The following is a 27521-nucleotide window of genomic DNA, read 5'->3' as shown; positions in this document are numbered from 1 at the left end:
GTCTCAACATTTTTATCCCTTTGAACCTCACTTGAAGGAGTTTTAAAACCTTTGATGGATCGTCCATGATCAGTCACGATTTGTCATATAAATACAAATTATTATCATTTATATTAGTAGTAATAGTACTAGTAGCAGCAGCAGCTTTAGAAGCAGTCGCAGCGTTGTTACTGGAGATGATCGAACTTTTGGGCGCAAGTTTGAAGTATGGATTTTGTGTCGGCCAATAATATAGCATACTATATGGTCTTTAACAATGTAACAGAATAGAGCGAGAACCAGCAAGTTTTTATTTCCCTAAATCAAGAGGTGAAAAATGTAAAGCATAGTTATGGTGATGTGAATTGTATCCCAAATAATCATGGAATTTCAAACATACGTCCTATTGATTAAAGTATGAATAAACGTTAGCAATATTCCATGTTGTGGTGATGTACCAACATTATTGCATTGAATCGCACTAATACAATCGAAGAATATACCCTTTTGTTGAAATTTCAATATAAATCCACATTTACGTTTCCAAGATTGTTATGTTTATGCCCTTTTTGAGCACTTTGTAATTCTAGAGAAGAATCGCTTTAGTGAAATAATTTGATAAATAAATTCCAACCCAAACGAATTGGTGAATATAACAATAATTATATTAATTGTGTTCAGATCTTAAAGCAAAAATACAAGATTATATAGTTCTCTACTTGGTCAATGGTTACAATTAACATTTACTAGAAACAAATATTACCTGCTAAAAATGTCATTATGGAAGGTTCCAAACGTTTACAAGATAACATCTTAGTTATAATTAGAAATTATATTACTAAAATTATGCTAAGGAAAATAATAATCACACCGTCCTTGACTCAGGCAAAGATATTAATCCTAATAGTTAACCTATACCCATAGGGAAAATATTTGCTATTTACTAGCTTTTTACAGTATTAAAAAACAATAATTCAGGAGATGTTGAAAATGAACTTGATTTTGGACAATATCAAGTCCTAAATACAATTATTAAAAATGTAATTAACACTGCAAATTTAATAATGTAACAATATATATTATTCAGAAAAACAATGTCGTGAACTAAATTAAAAATAAGTTGGGAAATAGTAATGTTCACGTCGGGATTTACAACACTGCGAAAAGCATTTGCCCAAGATGTGCACAAGATGTATGACACTGTGTACAAGGAAAAAAAAACTAAAAGGTAACGAAAGTGGAAAACTGTAACAACTCAATTAAAGTTGGTCTGATTTTCCTAATGATTCTGGAGCATTGTGAATACGATAATATTATAGTTTGAGCAAATATAAATTATTTAAACAGATTCTTAAGTTTTTAATTGACATATTTATGCATTAAGAAGATTATGTTATTTTGTGTACATGAAGTTGATCAGCAATGTAAAATTGAAAATCTCATTTAAATTTATATGGTGAAATTTCGTTCTATAAACAAATAATAAAAAACTGTCAACCGTGACTTTATTATATATATATAAATAAAAACAAGACAAAATGGTGAACAAATATAATATTATCATGCATATTAGATGATATTCCTGTTTAAATGTAATTTGGTGTACGTACTGGTAAAAATACAAGTCATGTCATAATAACCTTTAACACCTTTTCTTTTCTTTTAATTTATTTCCAAAGATATATATTATTTCTTTTCTAAAATAGTCAGAACGTAAGAAATATATCCATGCTTGAAAGACTGACTTAATATTTTCAGCGAATACTTTGTCCAACAAGGGTAAATCAAGCAAACAAAACGAAAATGTGGCAAAGGAACATAAAATACATATAGCACAGAAGACACGATCTTCCCGAACTCTTTACATCAAGACATCGTTCTCAGTAGTCCTTAAAATTTTGCCACGATTTTATCCAAACATTGTCGCTTCCTATTAATCTTTTAGTTACGAAATATATTAGTTTCTTCGTAGTCATAACATATAGGAAATATTGAAGGTGACATTTTCAGACATTATCTTACTGTGGTTTCAACTAGAAACACACCTTATTCAATGTATGATCAGAAACAATCTGGACCACTGTTATTCCTTGAAACTTTGTTTGACTTCATTTGTACGATAAAATGAATCATATTTGATTTCCCGTGATAGGATTTGAAAACTGTAACAAATAATGTATTTCCCTGGAGAAAAAAAAATATAAAAATCAAAAAAAATAAGAACTCACGGTTTTAAGTATCAAATAAAAAAATAATCCAAGAATAATGCACGAATTAAATTTCAGAAGTCCTAGTAATGAAATGTTCTAATGAAATCAAGTTCGAGTCGCGATAAAAATTCATAAATCGAAGGCGATGATGTAAACTGAAGTTAGTATTATGATGTTGTGTCCACAGTTCTTTGTTGATTCACAAACAATATTCCAGTGTTTGAATTTCCGAAGGAAAAAAATCAAGAAATGTCTTTATCAAAGAATTCTGTATGAGCACTCAAATATTTTCAAGAAAAAGAATTAATATTTTAGAATCTAAATAGTTTGAATAAAATTTAAACTATAATTCAAAGGGTCACAACAGAAAAAACAAAATACCTTACGTCCCAGTGTTTAGAAGGCCGCCTGACTAATTTCTCTCTAGACAAATGTTATACATTAACTTTAGACGCAAAACAGATTCCCGGATGGGAGTAATTCCTCCAGAATTTCGAAATCAACTTAGACGTATTTACCTCTAAAGTCACGTAGTCCCAGTCAACCTCGATTTCAGTATTATCATTCACACATTAAGAATGAATTAAAAAAGTTATTTACTTGATTCTCAATCAAGATCAGGAACTAGGTCAGGAAAAAGATGCAAAGTTGTATTTTTAGATGTTTCTTTTAAATAGTCAGGTCAAACTAATTTCTGGAGAAGAAAAAAAACTTCCTAGTATTCAAAATTACATTACGCTGACATGTAGTGAAATTAAAAGAGAATTAAAACTTACGAACAGACAGTTACATTAAATCAAATATAAATTAAGTAAAATATACATAACACTTCCCCCATCAAGACAAAGAAAGATTTATATGATAAAGTTTTCCGTTGTCTATAGATTAATTATACATGAGGTTACAAAGAACTCTTATAAATTGTAAACAGTGTACATGAAATAGTACATTTATAAACACGGGAAAGTGCATATTCCAATAAGTTATCTTTCCCTTTGATGTGTCTGATGTCAATATCATATTCCTGTAGAAACAAACTTTACCTTAGTAGTCTTTGATTTTTATTTTTCATCCTACCGAGCTACCATTTTCACAACTTCGTTAATTGTCTTCCGCGCATTACTGGGTATTGGATATCATTTAATCCTGATCTGTGCTGATGTACTGAACTTGATCTTGTGTTGAGTCAATCCAGGACAGCCTGGTTCGCCCGTAAACACGTCCGGGTATTGGGACAAAACCTCCAAAATCTGCATACGCTGACCATCGGATAAAGCCGGGGATACATTTATCTGGTCTATACCTTCTGTCCCTACGTCAAAGGGGGTATTCAGTGGTCCTTTCTGTACTAGAGACGAATACAGATACGTCACACGACCTATCCTCTATCACCGCTACACACATTACATTCAAGACCGCTTTATCAATTGTTAAACTACATCTTTCTTCATACTGTTCCTAAAAATTGGACCTACTTTCCATGTCAATTCCTTTCAGACCATCTCATAGGAGAACCATCCACGAACGACAAAATCGTGTTATGTCGCTGTTAACCTTGGGTCAAAAGCATTCCCGTAATACCTTAACCGTTGTTTTATTCACACTCAAATGGTCTGCCGTACTCGACTCGTGCGCAACCTTGAGTGCATGTGACCTAAAGTTCTGGGGAACAACTAGCTTTAAACACTTCCTACTATCAGGTATAGTATGCTCTCTATACATGAAACCATTACGATATATAAATCTCCCCCCCCCCATTCCTTTACTTCCTCACAGTACCCGATAATGCTTTCTCCACGGTTGCACTTAAAGACGCGTCACGTTCTTGGTGGTTTAGAAATTCTTCGCGGGAGATACCGGTAATGGATTCCGGAACTTTTAATTTACGTAGCGGTTTGTTATCCTCTTTTACCTGAACTCTGGTCTGCACTGCTTGAATGATCGGTAATCGGAAGTCGGACATGGTTGGGAGTCTACATCGCTGTACATTGCCAATCGTAAGTTCAAAGGTCGGGTTGTCAATGCACAACGCTTCCACAGTCCCTGTCAAGAACGGTGTTTCGATATCTATCCTTGCGACAGGAAGATGGTCGATTGTTTGGTTCAGTAACATACAAGGCGATTTAAACAAAAGCAATTAATGATCGCGGACGAGGCTCCGTTTCACTACTACACTAGTGCACACTGTGTTTCGTAAAACGGTCACTTCTTGTCCGTTGCCACTGCCATTTGCCGTCAGTACCATTGCGTCTGGAAATGTACACGTGCCGATCGATTGGATCGCTTTGCAACCTATTGCTGCACGCACCTGCTGCACGCACCACGGGCTCGTACACTGCTTTCCGCGTAGCCTGCTGCGAAACATCGAGTGTTCCATCTACCTACCGTCTTCCTTCAATGGCCACCGCGAGTCTCTGGACTGGTCCCTTCCGCATAGAGCAATTGGGGGAGATATGTCCCCACTCCTTACACATGAAACATTGCTTGTCCTTGTGCCTTCCCTTGTTATCCCTACCATGTTTTTGAGGTTCCGTGGGTTTTGGTCCTTGACCTGATTCTCACCTTTGCTGTTTCACGAGATGACATTCTGACAACCACCCAGAGCTTCAGTGAATACATCCGCCTATGTGTCCATGTCATATATATTCGTGAAGCACTTTTCCCCTAGGAACAAATATAACTCCTTGCCACAAGTTGTCAAGAGTTGCCCCCGAAGCAAGAAATCGATAAGATCCTCAAATTTCTTAACGACTTTACCACATTCCACCCATCACTGCAAGTAATTTCACGTCCTACTGACGAACTGGGTGAATGTCTAGCCTCTCTCGGGTTTGTTATACATAAACTTCTTGCGAAACCCTTGATCGGTTAGCTTGTATTTCTTCAAAAGTGCCTCTTTTAACGCGAGTTTTTTTTTTAGCGCATCGGCCGCGGATAAACGCGAATACACGTCTAATACTTTACCCTTCATCAACGCGCTAAGATGAAATGACCAATCGTCTTTGTTCCATGTTTGTACAGTGGCGTACCTTTCGAAACTGTTTAGATAACTATTCATGTTATCTGTGCTGTCCTCAAATGGGGGCAATTTTGGACCTCTCAGTTTAAAATATGTTCCCCATCCCTTTAAGTTTGCAATGGCTCAGACTTTATTTGATACTCACTCTCCCTATATCTATCTTCTAATCTTACATGTTTTTTCCTTTCTAACTTCATATCCTCTACTTGTTTAAGCTAATTCTCTTTCTCTCTCTTTCTCTCTGTCTCTGTCTCTCTCTCTCTCTCTCTCTCTCTCTCTCTCTGCTTCCCTCTCCAAAATTCTATCTTCTACTTTCTAAAAGCCTTTTTCCTTTCTTCGGCTTCCCTTTCTATCTCTAATTTCTCCCGTTCTATTTCCTTCTCATCTAGCCTTTGATCTTTTTCCCTAGCCTGTTCTTCACGAAAAACTTTCTAAGGAACTCTTCCTCTTAGCCATACTGCTTCCCCAGTTCTACAAGTTATTTCATTAATGACATTTCAAACATCTGATATGACCAACTTAAAGTACAGTATTATGCAAAAAAATGCGTAATTACTATAATGTCTACAAACCGTATGTTCCTTCTCGAAAGGCAACAAAAACATGAAATGTATGCAAAAAATAAAGTCATGTAATGTGTCCATTTAACCTCACTGCCTTATCAAAGGCGTCTGAAAAACACAGAAGATCATTCAAGAATAATGAAACAATATAAGTGATTCGTTAAATCCGAGATGATACCAGTTCTGACACCATTTGTAACAAGATAACCAAGTGAGATTTCGGATTTACGACAGATCACTTTTGATGGTGATATAAATATAATGTTAAATAACGAATGACATGAATGAGAAAATAATTCTGATTAATACGTGCGTATAATATCTAAATATTGGATCAATTAATATAATCCGCACGAACTAAATAATGAAAATGCAAATAAATGACCTTATACAGTACAAGGAAAAGGGGTGAATAATTCACAGTGATTTCTCAACGAAATAATGATGTGTTTTTCTCAAATAGTAAAACTGTGGTATTTTACTCAAGTAGCAAAAATGTATTCACTCAAATTGTGAATATGACGAAAACAAAGGACAAATGTACAAAATATCTTTACAGTCCCAAACACACACTGGGTATTACAAAGCCCAAAAGATTAGCCCACAGCTAAAAAATTACATGTATGGAGTTACACACTTCGTCAACAGCAAACTTGGCAACCAGTCACACTAGTCAATCAAGCAATCAATATTCCAGGTTGGGCAATCGAGCACTAAGTGCCCACCAACCTCGGTCAGCAACGCCCGATCACCTACTACTTAATCAGCAACACTGTTTACATAACTCTGCAGCAGCTATGGTCCAGCTTCAAAGCTGCTATGGTTAACTTCGCAGCTGCTTCCGCGTCGACTACGATCACGTCAGATCACTCTAATCACTCCGATAACTCTGTTCACTCTGGTCATTCTGGTCACTCTGGTCTGTTATACAGCTGCGACACCGATAACTCTGGTCAGTATGGCATCACTCTGGTCACTTTGGTCAGCTGAATATACATCTAACACCATGTACTATGCGTGACACTGGCGTGTACGATAAAAAGTAATGACGTTATATACGGTAAGCTACACATATTACATTATCGGCACAATAATTACACAACATTACACAAGTTCAGAAGTGAACCAAACCGTGCCCGACAAGAATTATACAGTACTAAATGTTTCTTAAAGATAAAAATTTATATATTGCTAATATAAATATTTTGCTAAGTGAGAAACAAGAATAGAACATATGTGCATGATGCTATGTGAGCCGAAGCTACATAGAAAATATAAAAAAACTAGAAGTGGTAGTACAATATTTATAACTTATACACAATAAATTAATAACTCACATACCTGTTCAGATGAAGATGTGCAAGTCCTTAAAGTAGACCGCTCACTGACAAGACGTTCCGTATTGTAAAGATGTTGACCTACAGTGAGGTATTTATACACTGACGATGCCGCAATACATCGTCTGTGCGCTGCAAGTATTCTGTTCTTCTTAATGAAAGCACTTCGCACGTGCAACATAGGATGAACCAAGCTCACTATTTCGAAATCTTTGTACAATATACATAAATCACCCTCGGGTATCGCTGTACACAAACAACGAAACCCGAGTACATGTATTTAATAAATAAAATGATTTATACAATTCCGTGACTGTATTCCTATAATTTATTTAGATCCCAGGAGCACTAATATTTTAATTTAACTCATTCTTTATCTTCATGACTTTGTAAGGGCCTAGATACTTTAACAGAAGAACTTTTGAAGAATGAGCAAGAGAGTCAGGACTCTATTGCTAGACTCAAAAGTTATATCCATTGTAGTTCTGTCAAACCTGAATTTCACTTTTAATCTGAATTGCGGGATTCCAAATTCATGCATAATCTGCTCGAAAGTTTCAGCGCTAATATTTGACGCTTGACCCGATTGGACAGATTTGGGAAGGCCAAATTGAGTAAAAATATTTTCAAAGCTTTTACTATTGATTTAGATTTATTAATATGCCTCAAAGGAAATGCATCCGGAAAGTTTGTTGGCGCACACATAATGGTCAACAGGTATTGGATACCTGGCCTAGTCTTAGGTGAGGGACCAACACAATCTAACATAATTCTACTAAAAGGTTCGTCAAATGCAGATCAGGAAAGATTAATGTACGAATGCCTTGTTAATGATGATGTTTCGCTTATCATTTGTTAACGGTATTTTGGAATATCGCATCAATTTTTGCTCACTTGAATATCATTGTCCGCTGTATTCCTCTGTATTTTCTCAAGGTTTCAAAATTTGCAAAACATTAAAAAAATCTTCTGATGTAAGAGAACACCATCAATTATGAAAGAAAGGCCAGGTATTTTAACAAGCAATACATCCTTTTAGCTGTTTTCTTTTATGATTATGTGATAAGAGAGATAATTCTAGTTGCATGAGAAAATGCAACTGTATCGAACAACCTTCTTGATTCACCAATTATAAGATTTATGAAGCCTTGATAGTTCTTTCTAACGATTAGCATTCATTATAGCTGTATTTGAGAATACGTACCCCATCACTCGATAATGCTTAAGGCTTTTTAAATAAGTAACATCTGAATACAGATAAACTTGCAAATTGTCGAACATGAATTAATTTGACATTTCAGGTGTCAATAAAGTGTACCTGAGGTAATAATGTGAAACTAAAGACAAATTAGCATTAGTCAAGAACACATTAATGCACACAAAAGATTCCACGAGAAGAATGCACTTTAAAATAATTAGTTATGTTACAGTTGCATTGCTTTCAACTTTACTTCTAACTTTATAAAATTACCTAGAACTGACAGGTATATCCATTAATGTATGAGACACTAAACACATTAGGAGGAAATAAAGAAACCAAATATAAACCGCCCATACTTTTCTGAAAAGATATGTTCTTTTGTATGACTTGGATAGAGGTGCATCACTAGGGTTGGTGTCACCCAGTGCAGTAACTCATGGTATAACCCAGTGCAGTAACTCATGGTGTCACCACCCATGGACACGTTTCCTGCACTAAAGCTTAACAATGTTACAGACAGTCGTGTGCGGTAAATCATGGTGTCACCCCCACGGACCTCCTCCCTGAGCAACAATTCAAACATTTTATAGACAGTCATTTTGGTGTCATACCCTCTGATGGTGTCATCCGGTGTCCGAATCCCTCACCCCCTAGTGGCACCACTGCTTGGATACATCCGAATTTTGTATAATAAAATGTTTATGTATTAGATATTATTTACTAATTTTATACACTTTTATACAAATTAAATAGAGACAAATACATATAAAGTACCCATTCGTTTTACACATAATATTTCCTATGTATGACTTAGATACATCTACAAAACTACATACCACACAAACAAAACCTGGACTAAAGCAAAACCAGTTTATATGGGAGAAACAAGAAGGCTGATATCTCCCTTGCAATGACATGATAACTGTGTGATGCTCGCTTAGTTTTATCTGACATTTAAATACTCTGAGATAAGAACATCATTGCATGATCATATGTGGTGTCATAAATCGAGGAAAAGGCAAAGCTTCCATTAGATTTGACTGAAATAGTATGTATGATCTTTAATTTGTTTATTTGTTATTGTCAAAATCTCATCAAGATGTATGTACAATATATGAATTAAGCATAAAACAACAATTTAGAGACGATAATTTAATTCTAATATATCTTGATAATAAGACTGAGAACTCGCTAGAATTATTCAATGTTATATAAATTTTGCTTCTAATGGATAATTGTGTGAACAAGGAATATGTAAAATCTGATCAACCAGTCTAACCAAGTTAGCATTTAGTGGTAGACATTATGGAATATAATAGTTGTAGTTTACTCAAAACAATAAACATCTATTTGAAACGACTTTGAGTAAAATAACAGTGGTGAGAGAGGAAATAGATGAAAATTTTAAAAATAATTAATGAAAATAACTTTAACTGAATTCTGAATACGCCTTTAATTATAAAGTTGTTGGAGAAAACTTCCATGGTTGAGAGTAACCATTAGCAAAGTATTTATGTTCTCCACTAAATATTTCTTAGGATCATTTCATTTCAATGCATCTTTCTTAAGTGTAATATTGTATTGCTCATGGTGGTATTGTCTAATTCAATTCATGTATTGAATAATGACTGGTTTGATGCAATATGCAATTTTCTAATCTTACTAATTTGAATTTCATCCTAACTACTATTCTGATTTATATTGCATAGATTCATCTTGGTTTTGTTGTAAATTCATATTGCTTATTTCTGGGGCCACACAACTATAATATTAGTTTAACACTCAACTCCTTTTTAACGCGTCCTGAGACCTTACTATTTATTTGAGGAACACCATCAATATTATCTTTTCTTGTAATCGATAGTGTCGTAGAAATGGATATCTACTATCAAGTCATTGGTAAATCCACAGTCCTCTACATAAGTACACAAATAATCTGCATTTGTAATTAAAAGTTTCATTTCGGTTTTTGAATCTGTTGTAACAAAATACAGGCGTAAGTAACCTATTTAAATCTAGAAACAAGATCACAGATACGCTTCTTTATATAATCTTACTTTTTGCTCTTTAAACTAACAACATATCTCTGTTTGTGACTGTTCTAATTGTAAATGATATAGACATTTACAATGGTATAAATTTGTCTTCGCTATTAGACAGTTTCACATTGTTCACAACCTACTGAAGGTCAACTTTTTGTCTCCACTGTGTATTCAACTCAATATAACACTTTAATAATGGCTCATGATACAATAAAATTATCCTATATATCGTATAGATTTGCGTTCCTAACAGAAAATAAAGTATTGATAATGCATGTACTAGGCTCTAAACTTGATGACGGCTATAGTAAATGTATTCAAAATGGAGAGATGTAGCTGTCAAAGTCAAAGACCAGCAAAATGTGTTTACTACTCGATTTACTAATTTTACTACTACTACTACAAATTCTACTACTACTACTGCTGCTACTGCTACGACTACTAATACTAATACTACTACACTTTATTTTCTGTGGTTAAAAAGTCTAAAACGGTTCAACTGGTATGTTGTCCCAACATATATACAGATTATATAATAACTAGGTTAATTGCCCGTCTAATGACGAGAATAAAAACAGTTAGAAACGATACAAGAAAAATTGGAATGAACCAGTTTAAAAGAAAAGTCGTCCGAGAGTTATGCATTAGTACGTCACTGTCTTTTGAATGGATATGTGCAGTTTTTCAGTCTTCTTGCGATTTTGAAGCGATAAAAGACGCGTGAGAAAAGTCGAATCGAGCAGATGGTTGTGTCACGCTTGTGTCGATTTATAGTACCGATAAGGTGATTTCGTGTTGTCAGAGATTTCATCGTACTTTATTGATAAAACGCCAGACTCCTGTGGTGTTGGCATCCTTTGAGTAGATAAAGGAAATTGTGTGTGCTTGTTAGATGTTAGATATTAACAAAAACAGATAAGGAGATTAAGATGCCTAATGATATAAGGACTTATTGCGCGCTCGTCTTTTTCACTCACCTTTTTTAAGCATCATTACATATATTTTTAATCCATTACATTAAATTCTTCATCTGTTTTTTAACACTTTCATTTTTAAAGTACAGTAGAACTTCGATTAACCGTCAAGGTGTGGGACCAAACCATGACGGATATAAAAATAGACGGATAATAGAATATGTGCATTAAAAGTATTATACAATAGACAAGGTCATCAAAAATCATAATATCTACATATGTACATGTACATGTTTTTAATATTTTGAGGTACAATGCTCTGACGGTTAACACCGGATAATCGAAGTTCTACTGTGTACTGTATCCGTTGGAAATGCAGCGTTCCTAGCATAGAGATAGACTAAGAAATGAGTGTACTGTATTTGACTATTAATTTGTGAAGTACATAAAATCTGAGCCATAATATTATTTTATAAACATGAAATTCCATAATTGAATTAAATATTAATATTTCTGATTTAGCTTTGTCCCCTATCCCATCTCAGCATAGGCTATTATATTTGTGATGGTCTGAAAAGCTTTTAAAAAACTTGTTCAGGCGGAAGGGATTGTGGTATATCCTTCATTTCTTTGTGGGAATTGTATCTTACAACCAAATAACAAATGGGTTATTATATATAATTTGTCGGTAAATTCTATGCAACAAATATGAGCGTATGTGGTGCCAGGAATTAGCTTTCTCACATTTCAGAAAAATGGCAGTAAACATTTAGTTGTAAGTAGTGGGAAATTTTGTACACTTTATCCCAATAATACAATGTAAGGCATCCACCATGACATTGATGTTGTTCATATATTGTCCACTATTAGGGGACATACCAGTCAACTGCTTAACATGCAGATAAAACCAGAAGTTGTTCTCAGAGCAATACAATTTTATTAGGTCATGTACATTCTACACATTTCATCATAGGCTAGTACCAGATATCAGTCATATGACTACAAAATATGCTACACTAATTTTATTCAGCATCCCCTTTTCTTTAAAAAACTAGTTATCGCTACTTCATTGGATGATTAATACTAATACTTTGGATACGTTATATAGTGTATAGTGAAAGCTAAACTTTAAATCTTTGCTGTCTGAATCTATTATCATATTATTGGTTCATATTCCCTAACCAAAACAATGTACCATTCACTGACTAGGGTCTATATGTTAAGAGTTAATAATTCACTTGTAGCACACGAAGTCTTTCAGATATGCAGGCTCCCTGATGTTTCTCTTGGGTCTTACTCTTGGTGCAGCCTTTGTCATTATATTTGTAATTGGCAATACGTCATCTTTAGCATTCTCTGAAGGCTACATTGCGGAGCTATGTGATTCACTTGGTGTTGCAGTTGTTTGATCTTTGTGGTTATTTCTAGGTACCTCAGTGTCCTAAGGTTCACGTAAAGATGAAGTCTTCCGGATGCGTACTTGAATTTTTGTGGACCGTATGTGCACACGATTCTGTCTATGCGTTCTTTCATCCTAACTTTCCATAATGTACGAGTGTTCCCTCAGTCTTTCCTTGATTCTACCAAGTTTCCATTTTTTTCCTTCCTTGTGTTCGAAGTATATGGAGTCTCTGATACTCAATGGAGGTAAGTTTCAAACTCTATTATCGTACCACTTCTTTACGGAGCGTTTTCGCGCTGATCGGTAGTTAAATTTTGGTTCCTTATTCAGATCACTTGTTGATGGGATCACTAATGGGGTGTTTCTTACGAAAAACATTGGAGTCGGATCAAGTCAAGCATCCTGACGCGAAGTGTTCCTAATTTCTAACAAGTATTCATATTGGTCTCTACCATATTTTGGTGTCTTCTTCAGCATGTTCTTAATGACCTTAAAAGCAAATTCATCATTTTCATTTGCTTTCGAATGATTTTGGGGCTGACTTTCTGTGGTTAATGCTCCATTTGGTGGGATTTCCGAGTCTGGAAAATCGTTTTTTGAGTGCGGTGACAACATGACTATAACTTCCCGTACTTAAATAGTTCACTTCTATCAAATTTGAAAAATAGTTGATTACTGCAAGATACTGTCTACCCTTGATTTCAAACAGAGGTTACTGTTAGGGTTGGTCGGCCAGGTGTCAGGATAATGTGACTGGGTTGGACATGATGCTATATTTATGTGGTATGATGGCCCATTTCTAGATATCAGTATAAACAGCGTTATCACAAAAATGTTAAAGCTACATTAAAAATATGTATCACACACACACAGACACACATACACACATACATTTCCAGATGGAATTAAATTCTCACACAAGCAAGTGGATGCACTTCCAAGTTCTTTGTACATACCCTTTAATTGGTTGAATGTGATGGATGTCTAGGGATGCCAAAGTCAGTTGTCGTTGGGGTATCAATGCACATAGGAACATTTTTCAGATACTGGCCCAGGGCTGGTGACTTTTTATTTTAAAAAATCACAAGCTCTGATTCCAATTTCCATGCTCACAATTGCCTTTTCTTAAAAACTATTATTAGTCACACAACGTTGAAACTGCTGTACTTCAAACATGAAAATAAATCATCGAAATCATATTAAATTGGCTTTTGTATTTTTTCCGATCTAAATATATAAGTCAAGCCAGGTCCTGGTGTCAGCTACTATCCAGCGGTAGAGTGTAGCAAGTTATTGTTACTACCTAAGTAACACCACCGCTATTGGTCTATCGATCAAATTACTTTTCTAGTTATAAGAAAACACTTCCTAGATTGTGAAGTTAAAATTTCTTTAATTATGTAGAGTATATGTTCTTTGCTGTGTACCTTGGTGGTATTAAATGACAGAAAAAAGATAGTAAAAGTATGTATTGAAAAAATGATAGGTCTAGTCAAAACATTTAAAATTTTAACAAATCCCTCGACTAGTATGGAGTCGAAATTGCCATCAGAAAATGCTTTCATTTGCTTTATGTGGTGTAATTTTAGAACTGGTATTGATTCAAAACATGCATTAGTGCTCTTTATCCAATATATGTGTATATTATAATATTTCCTTGGATTTGAAAAGGGTTTGCAAGAAATAAATAGGATTAAAAAAAGATGTTCTTTATGTCTTTTATTTGAGTTCAGAATATATTGGCTATAGATGCAGTGATGATTGTCCACTTCAAATACAGCTTATATACATGCTTATCAAGACGATCTGCTTTGAAATAGGATTTTTAAAAAACTTAAACTCTTTGACCATTTCAGTTTGAATGTTTCATTCCTATAAACGTCAGTGTATTTAATGTTTATAACTTGACGGTTATAAACTGTACACACAAAATACATGCATGTGCACCAGTGCAGAAAAGTTATCCTTGAATTTGAAAAAGATAGTCATGGTTTTCACCAAGGAGTGACCCTCACCCTGGGTAAATAGACGTCTACCTTTAAGTTTGGACTATGGCAGTGACATTTAATCCTTTGAGTAATATGGACATTTGAAGTCCACAATATTAGTTATATTTACAAAACCATCTGGTGGCGCAACCAGAAATGGAAATTCTTTGGAGACTACAAGTCTGCAGGGCTGTACTGAATTTACAGAATTTGCCAAGACCTCCATTTACCTCTGTGCAGTAACCACCTTATGTCTGCACCCATGTTCAATAGATGTGGACATTACATTTGCGACAAAATTAAATATTTGACTAATTTGGTGCTATCTGTTCCATACATTGACTTTCATATTCACCAAAAAACCTCCAGAATGAATTGTGAGGTTAAACTTTCTTTAATCATGCCGAATATGTGTTATAGTGTGCCTGGGTAGTTTTAAATGACAGATAAATAAGTATTAAAAGAGTACATATTGAGAGAAGAATAGATGTGGCCAAACAATTAACACTTTAAAAGTGAACAACTCAGTAAATGTTTGATATTAATATATTAATTTATATCTGATTTCATGTCTAATCTGTACATCAGTATAAAATGTAAAAAGGAGCATATTGGGAAAATGCATCCACCTTTATGTAAACTATTCAGCTAGTGTTTTATTTAAGTCCTTCTGAAGTAAACGTGACACAACTGCACGTTCGAAGAGTACAACTGTGTTTAAAATCTTTAATATTTCACATGACCGAGATGAAATTACACTTTCTGTACAAATTAGTCCCTCGGCCATGGTATAATGGTGAGTGATATCGACCACAGAACCACATTAGGATTGTGCAATAACTTTATAAGCGACCCTTTTCGAAAGAATTTCTACTTTAACCTTCATTAATAACATCGTGTAACATGTGTTAAAAGATGCATTTTAACAGGCAAACCTTTCGTCTAAAAAGCCCCACATTTATTGTCTTTAGTTATTCTCTGATGAATTGTTATTCAACCAAATTTTGATTTCATGATCAATACCAAACCATATTTGGAATGTACATTTATATCTGTGTATATCAGCTGCTGGACCAATAGTGGTGGTGCTGCCTATAAATTTTCAAGGTCAGATAACTCACCACTAGTCATCATTGTTTGATCAAGATCAGCCTTGCTGGTGTTCATTAGCATCTTTGTTTTGCTTTCTACGGTTTCTCTTAACATTTTTTATGTTGTTCGTAGGTGCCACTTAATATGTTTAACCAGTGTTGCATTACACTAGTGTACGCATGAGCAGAGGACAGCTCAAATATGATGTAGTAAACTTGAACTCGAAATATATTGAACAACAATAGAGCAATTTTAAGAAGACTCCCCCACCCCCCCAAAAAAAAACAAAAAAAGAAATTTAAATCAAAACACATAAGTGATAATGAGGAAGTAGTTTTTTGGTCAATGTTTCTTTTTTAACTCACCTTCACCAAAGGAAATACGAATTTTAATCAAAGACTACGAAGCACTCATAGACCCTGTTTGATTCCTTTATTACTAACCATGCAAGAACCTAAAGCAACACATTTGATTACAATATTCATATTACAACAATAAGGTAATCTATTAACAACTTGTTTTGTTGTTGGTGTTAGCTATAATCCCATTACTCTTCCATGCATCACTGTACTGGATTCAGCAACTGCTGGAACAGTTCAAGTATCCAATAGACTGGTTCTGGCTGGTTTCTGCAATGTATTGTTTTAATAAAAAATAAAATAAAAGTGATAAATTTCAACTGTAAGACGGTATGTGCAGTAGAGAACCTTAAAAAGTGTATTCTGTCCTACTACCAAGTAGAATCAGAGGTATATTAAAGCCAAGTGAGCACTGATAATGGGTAACCTAGGCAATCAGTTCCACACTCATTGGTCACATGTTTCACGTTACAGAAAGTGTACAGTTTGCAATAGAAGTATGATACGGAGACGCTCATCATAAGGGTGGGAGGGCTGTACATGGGAATAAATATTTAATATTTTACTTGTCTTTCAACAACATAAAATTAAATTTCCACATATCCTCATCACAATCAGAGCTTTCACAGGCAAATTACATTATTTGGTCAAACTGGATGTGCGCTTTTTTTAGAATGCAGGAAGGGACTGATCTGTAGGTAAAGCAGTCCTGAGTGTCAGTCTGTCCAATTCGTTTTTAGCACATAGTATGATTCTTTAATGAAATTGATATAAATATAATGATGGTGACAAAAGCTATTAAACACCTTCATTTTATAAAAGAAACTATTCTCTTGAATAACCACCTTCGACTCTCCGTGGCTGCCATCACGTTTTAAGCACTATCAATAGAGCTAAAATTTTGATTTTACTTTCTATTCAAAATAGACAGTACATACAATCGTATCTACCTGAGATACCCATTTCACAACTAAGCTGGCATTGTAGTGGACATTTCAGATGAATTGCCGAATTTATGATACATGTATGGTGGATGTCCAGGAAAGATTACATGTATCCGCAATTACAATTTGAAATTTTATTAATAAAATGCCTCTCCCATATGCACAAACTGACTGCGGCAACAGCCTTTTTTCTGTGTTGTGTACACTCATATCTTCAGGCATTTAACCTTTGATTTTTACTGTTTTTAGTTCTACAAAATAATGATGGTGCTCCGATTGGCCAAGTGGTCTAAACTCCTCACCATTATGGATCACTACAATCTCACCTCTGTCTACATGTGTTCAAGTCTCGGATTAGGTCAATGTGGGTTTGTGAGAAAGCTTGCCAGTTTCTTCTCGTGGGTCAGTGGTTATTTCCCGGGAATTCACGGTTCTTCCTCCACTTTTATACTGACCACCATATATCCTATATTGTGCTGAAAAATGATGTTAAACCCTATACCAACAATAATAAAAACAACAACAACACATTAATGATAGCATTAGTTATAAAAAAATGTAGATGCACAATTTCTGCTCGTTACATTAAAAATGGTATGGTTTGGCTGTTGAGTATTTGTGAACTTAAAGGCCAGCAAGGAATCAGCCAATATTAGGGGGAGGGTGCTTTCGATATGATATTATGTTTTCTTTTAAATCAAGATAAAAACAAAATTTAAAATAATTAAATGTGTTTAGAAACTAATAGATACATGTATTATGTTGTGTTTTGTTGGTAGTTCTACTGGTTATATACCAGAGGAGCTTTTGGATGGTCGGTAGTAGTCCATCATTTGTGTGTGTTTACACAAGTTTGTTGTCGCTGATTCTCAATTTCCTAAACTACTTATAGGATTGACATAAAACTTTACAAACACATTTCATCCCAGTGTCTGAAAAATGGCGCTGCTCATACATCCAATATGGCCACCACAGTGGCCATCTTAAAAATAGTGGTATCACTATTCCTAATGGACAATCATATCACCATGTGTTTTCGCTAAAAGACTTAACATGATGTCTGGTCCTTAATGAAAACGGCAACTCCAATATAACTGCCACTGACAATCTTGAAAGTCTTGTTAATGTTACTTCTCCTGAATGAAAGGTCATATCAGCATGTGGTTTTCACTAAAGGAATTTTGCTGCTGGCAAGTCGGTCCTTGATAAAATGGTGCATGTCTGACTTCCAGTATGGCCCAAGCGACAGCCATCATGAAAATCTTGTTATTGCTACTTCTTCGGATCGGATGTCCATATCAACACGGGGTTTTCACTTAGAGACTTTGTATAATATCTAGTTGGTCCTAACTAAAATGGTGCTGATCTGATATCCAATATGGCCACTACGTCAAACATCTTGAACGTCTTGTCATCGCTACTTCTGAATGGATGGTCATATCAACATGACGCTTTCACTAAAGAAACCTCTTGGGCTTAAAAGACAATTGTACTGACAGTAAGTTCAGTATGGCCACTATAGTGGCCAGTTTTGTAGTGGCCAGTTTAATATATTGTTTTTCTACTCATTCCTTTAAGGATGGTTGTGTTAAAATGGGGTTTTCTCCAAAAGACTTCTTAAGATGTCTAACAACTGGTTCTTAATAGAAATGGTAACGATCTGACATCCAATATGGCCACAATGGCAGCCATCTTAAAACGTTTGCTATCTCATCTCTACTTAAACAGAAAGTAATATTCACATGGGGTTTTCGCCATATGCCTTTGCATGATGTCCATTTGGGCTTAAATGAAACACTGTGCTAAGCTGATGACCAAAAGGTCAGTCACAGCAGGGCTTATCATTGGAAAAGTACATGAAATTTATTTGCTTGATATAGATAACTGTTGAAAGTGTACTGTCTTCTCATCGGGCCCAAAATTACAGTAGCATAATTTTTCACTGTGCTATCATTTTAGCCTTGTGACACTTTAGAACCCACTGTTACACTTTAATATTTCCTGATATCCATTAAAATGTAATCAGTTAATTAAACACCCTATCACCAAAACTATTAATAAACCCCACCATTCAAATGACCCATGTTCTTTTCTTTTCTTATTTGTGTGATTATTAATATAATCCAGGATAATTACTGACTCACTTAGCCTCTACATGTATATGGTGTACCGGTCATGACCAGGCTTATGTTGCATGACCATTTTTTGTTTGGGATATGCACTGGCAAAGTCACAGATTTGGCCTGCCTTGATGGAGTCCGTAGGTATCATATATCTTGGTGATTTCTCCTCCTAATGGATGGTGACATAAAGTTTTAACTAAAAGACTTCTTATGATGTGTTGATAAGAGTTCCATTATATTTGTCACAGCATCGATTTTAAAAGCTTTTTATCATTACCCTTCCATAGCGAATAGTTTTATGACAATGGTGCTGGTCAAAAATCCAATATGGCTATCATTTTGAGAAGTTTGTCATCACTACTCCTAATAAATGGATTTCATATTAACATATTATTGGTCTTCAACTTTGTAACATAATAGACCAAAATCCATCACGTTTTGTAAAATGCAACAAATAATTGATATCCTTAGACTAAATGGGAACTTAACAGCCTTGTGAATTAAATCCAAAAGAGGTCTAAAGATGATATGACATTTCCAAAAGTATAATGTTCCAAATGAATTTCAGTGGTGTTTCAAATAAATTCCAGTAGTGTTCCAAATAAATTCTAATCTTGCATGTGATGATGGTCTTGAAATTGTGAATTCGCAAATGGTCTTCCTATTTCAAGTTGATATAATCTAGAATATGTCTTTGAATAAATTCAAAATAATCCCCAAAGAGTAATTTTATCCTAATATCAATGAGCACTTTGTAATGCCAATGAATACTTGTAACCGAAATAAATAAATATCTTCAAATAAGAATTGAACACTACTAAGAGACCGATGCCATTACAGATGTTAGGATAGGAATAGCAATTCTGAATTAATCAACATTACATGTATATCCTTCCCACTTGATCTATGACGTAATAATCATTTTCTGGAAATTGTCATCTTAGTGGAAATTCCATCAAATTCTTTAAAACGGGTCAGGTCTGTTTACATAAAATTTAGCAGCTGCCTGGAAAATGGTAGGTAGACCATCTTTTTCTGGGGGGAATACCAATGTCCTGAATTCACATCAAAATAAACATGTTTACAAACAAAATTACATTATCTTAAAGAACAGGCCCACAGTAAGGGACAAAATTAATATTTAATATGTTCTTTACAAAATGACCCATAACAATGTATAATCATTGAAATAAATGGTATTGTATTAAATCCCTGGAAATTCTTCTCACACACTAAAGCATCAGTAAATCCTAGGGAATCTTTGTTATTTGTACTGTAGTAACAGTAGTATTTGCTGTTATAGTTGTTGTTGTTATTTTCTGTAATGTGATAAGGAATATTTAGTGCATCAAAGTTAGACGTTACTCAGGAGTTGCTCTTATTTATGCATAGTATACTCCCAGCAAGAAAACAAATACGTTGATCAAAAACCATAGCTGAAATGGGTACAGCACTATGATTTTTTCTTTTGTTTATCCAAGTAAGAAAAGGTGCAATGAGTTCCTTCCAATTCAACTGTTTTCAAAATACAGATAAAAAGTGAGGGATTGCTCCTTGATTTACATTGAAATAATTTTTACAATGATAAACTAGTTTCAATTGGAATTTTTACATCATAATTTGTGTTGATAGTTGTTAATAAGTATATTGTTGCGTTAATAGGCATCATCGTTTCATTTGTCAGAATCACAGATGTGAGTAGAGAACCACAACCAGTGAGCTGTTTCTACAATTTTTAATTGCCATAGGTGAATTTAAAACCCCGTTTAGTCTGATATTTGGGGGAAAATAACTTGGATAGTTTTTACGTTTAAATTCAAACACTAATGAGTTTCGACATTATTGAAATTCAAAGACTAATAAGTCTTGACATTTCAAAAGTGGTTCATATAAAATACATAGTTGCCAGTTGAAATGTTGGAAACAAGAAGTAAATGATGTAACAATCCAATTTTTATCAAACTGTCTAGCTGTGAAACAGATTGGCATTAATAATCATTTCAAAAATTCCATATGTCATAGAGGTCCGTATGAAATAACTCCATGTGTTTGAGAATCATTGACTAGATACATGCAAGCTGTACCTTGTAGCAATGCATGGCCACCTTAATGTTTCTTCTTATTTTGTTATACAACAGCCATGTAATAATATTATATGGGCTCCTGTTTTCCAGCTGTCAGTCTGCTTGTGCTTTATTTTCTTCAGAATAAGTTAGGCTCCCTACAATATTTCATCAACTTGCCCTTGCGAAGAATCTGATTAACTTTAGGTATCAAAAATCAGTTGGCTAGGAATGATAGACTGAAGATGGTTATCTACATGTAAACTCACTGCCTTGACCACATCAAGTGTATTGCTCATATATAAGATGAGATAGACACTAATTGATTGAGAGAGGATCTCCCACCTGTTACATGGCGCTTCTGTTTGTTATTGCTATCTAGAATATGATTGATCGTGGTGTTATTGCCCGGACTGAGTAAACAACAAAGCAAAATATAAAAGTAATGGCTGGAATAACAGATATGTAAGCAGAGATATAGAATAGAACAACACAAGCCCATGTATGTAAAATTTAACAGTTTAATCAGTTGCATAAACCAACTGAAATTGAACATGACATTTGACTGATACACTTTCACTTAGAAATAGATTTACAGAATTAATAAGAAATGTAAGTATTCATTCGCTATTCCTATAAAACACATTTCATCATAAAGCTGAGTGTACGATAATAAAAAAACTCAATCCTCAACATGCCGACATAACCTGTTTGAGTCTCGTCCTTCCAAATTCAGTGTTGGTGAAAGGTCAGAGACCCTGTTTTCCTTGTCATCTTCTCTCTCTCCAGCCTCGTTTTGGTCTTTAACTTTGAAATTGGTCACGGAAGCAGAACCCCTCCTTTAACTTAGCCAATCAGGATTAACTATATTTAATGCCAAAATTTTAATCACAACAGTAAAGTTAGAATAATTCTCTCTAATCTGCCTTTATTAATAACTATTCAGGAAAAACTATTTTTAGATACTTATTTCCAAATGGCACCAGACTGATCTGGTAGCCCAGTGGTTAGAGCGTCCACCTCGGATGCACGATTTTGTGGGATCGAACCACAGCAGAGTCAAACTAAAGACAAAAAAATGGTTCTAACAGCTGTCTTGCTAGGCACTTAGCAATACAATGTTAGTGTTAGGACTGGTCGGCCTACTATAATGTGACTTGGTGTGACATCATGTCTGCGGCATGATATCCCAGTGCGAGTCATACTTATATGCTTCAGTACCGCAGAATTGTAGTGTTATGTCCGAGTAATTGTTAAAGCTACATTAAAAACCCAAATCACACACAAGCAATCCAAATAGCACAAAATTGTATCCGGTTTGTCTCAATGTTGTCGTTTGCCGCCACTTAACCCCGCGTTAATGTCGCCTTTTCTATATCTCTAACCATGATTCCAGCAGTTCCTAATTAAACATTAATCATGCCCCATCCCATGCAACAGAGTATCTCAAGATTAAAAGATGGAAGACGATGACGTATGCTGTAATCTGTAGCATTGAAGTCTACAGTTCCTTGTAGAAACAAGAATTATCACTCCGGTTTCGGAAATCTAAATAAATTTCTTATAAGAACTGTCTTTGATTACGAATCTCATATGAGCACATGTATTTTTCAGAAAAAAAAGATATAATCCCTTTTAAATCCAATTAGTTTGAAATAACTCCAATTCAAGTAATTTGAAATAACTCCAAACAGCACAGCATACAACTTCAAGTGTAACAACCCAGCTTCTACTGAGAATAACTCTCCAAAACAGAGGCTATATGGTCTCCTAAACGTAAACAAGGGGTCACATGATTATCTTCTAGAAGCTTATAGGAATTAAGTACTTGTTAAAGGTCACGTACACCAATGTGACCCTGCCAAGAAATAAAAAATTATAAAAATTGTTTATATCTTAAACACATTGTCCCATCATGTCCTCGACAACAGCCAATCATTTTAAAATTAAAATAAAACTTGTTTACGTGGCTGCTACAAATTTTAATGCAAGGTCAGGATCTAGATCAACACCTGGTGCTTATAAAACAAACAGTCATGGTTAAACTATTTTCTGAAAATAGTATCATCTCTATAAAATAAATTCCCATTAAAATAGCATGTAATGAAAACTATAAAAAAATAAAACTGACAAACAATTAAATTAAACAAATATATATTAAATCAGATATAATTAAATCAAATATACATAACACTGGACAACAAATTTTTACAAAAGTCATGTTACTGAAATAAAATTAGTCAATTCTTATCAATTTGTATGTGCTGAACACGAATATGACAGTCAAATTGCAAAATTGGCTCTAGTTTTTTTGTAATCTGCAAGAAATTAATGTTTACATAACGAAATGCATTCCAATAGTAAAAGGTCAACTGTAATAGCCTACCTATAAAAAATCAAGTCATTGACTACATCTTAGATTTCTTCGCCTGTCTCTTGTACAGCTGTTCGGGAGCATCTCTGAGGAGTGTCCAGCAGTAGTCAGCCAGCATTGCAGTGGACCATTTTCCCTGGTATCTTTGTTCCATTGTCGCGATATCTTGATGAAAACGTTCGCCGTGTTCATCACTAACAATACCACAGTTGCTAGGAAAGAAATCCAAATGGGAATGAAGGAAGTGAATCTTTAGAGACATATTGCAGCCAAGTTTCTTATACTTCATCAACATGTCTTCTACTAGTTCCTTATAGTTTTCTGCCCTAACATTTCCGAGGAAGTTTGTAGAAACTAGGCGAAAAGCATTCCATGCTTGTTTCGCGTCACCTTCCAGCAAGTTGTTGAACCGGTCATCTTTGAAAAGCTCTCGAATCTGAGGACCCACAAAATCTCCCTCTTTAATCTTTGCTTCGCTGAGTCGAGGGAATTTTTCATGCAGGTATCGGAATGCTGGCAAAGTCCGGTCAATGGCTTTCACGAAGTTCTTCATCAAACCTAGTTTGATGTGAAAGGGTGGTAGCAAGATTTTCTGAGCCTCAACCAGAGCTGGGTGTTGGATATTATTCTCTCCAATGGCTACATTCTGCCTGTGAGTCCATTCCTTCCTCATGTAGTGCATTTTCCTTGCTCGGCTATCCCACTCGCATAAGAAACACATGTATTTTGTATATCCTTGCTGCAGTCCCATTAAAAGGGCAACTACCTTCAAATCACCACAGAGGTGCCAGCTGTACTTGTTATACTCAATGGAATTCAGTAGCTGCCTTAAGTTATCGTATGTCTCTTTCATGTGGACAGCATACGCTACTGGAATAGATGGAAGAATGTTTCCATTGTGCAAAAGCACAGCCTTGAGACTCAGTTTCGAAGAGTCCACAAATAGTCTCCATTCTTGTGGGTCATGAGTGATTTTTAAAGCATTCATGAGGCCCTCAATATCGGAACAGAATATCAGATTACTTTCCTTTCTGAAGAAAGGCTCCAATTGCTGGTGGCGCTTTCGATATGCAGTAATTGTGACATCTTCTTCTAGAAGATTCCATTGTTGGAGTCTTGATCCTAGCAATTCTGCCTTGTTCTTTGATAAGTCCAAATCACGAATCAGGTCATTTAGTTCTTCCTGTGTTATTCTGTGTGGGGTTGATGATGCACCACAGTGAAAATCTGGATCACTGCATGCTGATGGACCAGGAGAAGAACAGGTCGACTCACCTTTGTCTTCGTCAGATGAATCAAGAGAATATTCTGCTGGAGGTTCTGGAATAGGAAGTCCCTCACCATGTGGAACTGGTCTCAATGCAGACGGAATGTTTGGGTAGACTATTCTCGACTTCTTTCGCTTCGTTATTCCGCCGGAAAGAGGAGGAACCAAGCAGAAGTAACAGTCATTTAGGTGGTTGCTTGGCTCTCTCCACACCATTGGGACTGCAAACGGCATTGATGACCTTTTGCAATTCAACCACTGTGAAAGCTGTGTTGTACATGTAGCACAGCATATATGCGGAGCCCAAGGCTTGTCTTGGTCACCAACCTTGCATCCGAAGTAAAGATGATATGCCTTCTTCACTTGAGAATTGATACTTTTCTTCTGGTTGGCAAATGTCACTTCCCCACAAATATAACAAAAATTGTCCGCGGTATTAACACACTTTCGAGGCATTACTGTTCTTTATTGTACGTAAATGGATAAAATAATAAGTTTTATGTAACAGTAGCTTGAACTGTCTCGCACAACGTCTAAAATATTTTAAATGCTGAACCTATCTGATTGGGCTTTATATAGTACACTGCTTACGTCAGCTTCAGCAGCCGCCTGGCATTAGTATAATAGGCCTACACATGTATAGTACACTGCTGACGTCAACTTACTTCAGCAGCCGCATGGCATTAGTATTGCATTGCATCAGAAAATGATGCAATCAACTGTGGATGATGTGAGCATGATGGTATTATGCAATGTTACATCATTATTCCGGATGTTGCTGCAGTCCTACTGGAGAAATTTACACAGTGAAACATAGAAAATGAGGTATATGAATATCTTCAAAACGAGAGCCAATACAAATTTTTCACGGTTATATTCGTGTTCGGCACACCAAAATACTACAGATTAGGGCCTTTTCAAGTCAGTAATGATTTCACTGTTGACCAGTGTAATATATAGTTGTTAAAATTATCAACACTGTAAAACTTATATGTTGGATGGTCATCCAACGGAGAGATAGAGGGGGCATATGTGTGCATTGTATGCATGTTAAAATTGTTTCATCGTCAATCTGTTTCTCTCTGGAACGATTAGTCTAACAGTTTTGCATGTATATTTCCAGAGAGAGACAGACCGACATACAGAGAGGAGAGCTATAAGATGAATGATATTGGCTAGAATGTAGTCGGCTCTCGCGTGCAACGAAATGATAGGACAAAATTGAAATTAATAAAGGTATGCATCGCTTATACACTAATGCGCAGTATACGACCAATAAAAGGTAAAGATGGTCCTTATTTGGGTTGTTGCATGTTTTGTCGTGAGATGAAAATGTAATAATGCTATCGGTATAGGGACGAAATGAAGATGAGACCTGAAACAAATCTGACATTGATGTCCTGCTTTGAAAAGTTAATATTCAAATCTGAGAATATCTTCAAAGGAAATTCCGAGCCAGATCTCATAAGATTGTTAACATGAGTTTGAAACAGCTTTTGCCCTGTCAGTCTATTAATGTCAACTTTGCTAGTGTAAAAGTCCCCTTTTTGACTGTGTGCTTCATACTGCAAGTATAGACACGATGGCCTTGCATCGCAGGTATTTACATCAGATACAATATATACTTTCGTCACCGTGTACAACTTTTAAACGTTAAGAACAAGAACAACGTTAACGCTTTAATCTGCTTTCAAATGCTGAACAAATTTTGTTCCTGGATGTTCTTTTGAAGGTCTCTGCAGCTGTTGTGCTAAAGTCCACATTTTACATCTTGTCTTCCTTCCGCAATATATTTTAATCTAGTCTCTGTCCATCAATGCGCCATACCTGTTGATACAATATCAGCAGTCATATTATATAAGTAGTGAGAGATAGCATGGACTACTATACAACTGAAATAGATTACCAAGTTGTAAACTACTGCCTTCATTTCTTAGACTATCGAAAATATCACGTGTGTGTGTGCAATAAACTGACAAGGAAGAGTGCAAAACTAGTATATAGCTATATAGCTAGCCTGCGCGCTTTCGACTCCTAATGCGCCTTTTTAAAGGCAAATACCAAACATAGACAAGACAAACAGAAACACCGTTTGCAATAATGTTCATGCCTGTTGGTCGCAGTTTAAATTTTCCCTAGATTTCTTTATTGGCTGCAAGGCTAAATGGGCCTTGAGTCTTATTCAGCGGCTAAACTCTTCGTTGTCCTTTAGCAGCCTCCCTCTGTCGTATATCTTTGAAAGGGGACAGAAACTCAAACCCTTCGATAAAAGTTTTATATTCAGGACAAGACAGATTACCTTATAAAAAAACAAAGCAAGTGAACCATTACTGCCAGATACATTGCTTGTTTCCTTAGACATCACATCTTCGTATATTAAAATACCGCACAACGAAGGGATACAGACATGTCGAAAAGCATGGGAAACCAGAACTGTAAACAGTCGACCCACACACTTCCTAGTCAAACCCTTGAAGCTTGTCCTAAAACTCAATAACTTTAAATTTAATGAAGAAAACTACCTCCAAAATCAATGGAACCGCAATGGGTACAACAATGACCGTTGGTATGGGAACACTGGAAGGTCAACTTCCTGTATCGGTGGAACTTATACCATACCGGTGGGTACGCTTTATCGATGATA

The 27521-nt window shown here is 35.3% G+C and overlaps 1 protein-coding gene across 2 annotated transcripts in view; it reads left to right on the top strand.

Moving 5' to 3' along the window:
- The first annotated feature begins 9278 nt into the window (after positions 1-9278).
- Positions 9279-27521, top strand: part of LOC149797112 (placenta-specific gene 8 protein-like) — an 83333-nt gene continuing 65090 nt past the window's right edge. The window contains exon 1 of one of the 2 annotated variants that reach the window (XM_089961781.1): positions 9279-9357. The gene's annotated coding sequence lies outside the window, so the exon portion shown is untranslated. Of the gene's footprint in view, positions 9358-25883; positions 26114-27521 lie in introns of those variants that run through there. The other variant, XM_089961782.1, reaches the window with a different exon arrangement.

Source organism: Sinohyriopsis cumingii, chromosome 6 (assembly GCF_028554795.1).
Source record: "Sinohyriopsis cumingii isolate HCF-2022 chromosome 6, ASM2855479v2, whole genome shotgun sequence".
NCBI lineage: Eukaryota > Metazoa > Mollusca > Bivalvia > Unionida > Unionidae > Sinohyriopsis > Sinohyriopsis cumingii.
Note: the sequence above shows the minus strand (reverse complement) of the source record. Positions and strands in the feature narration are given on the sequence as shown.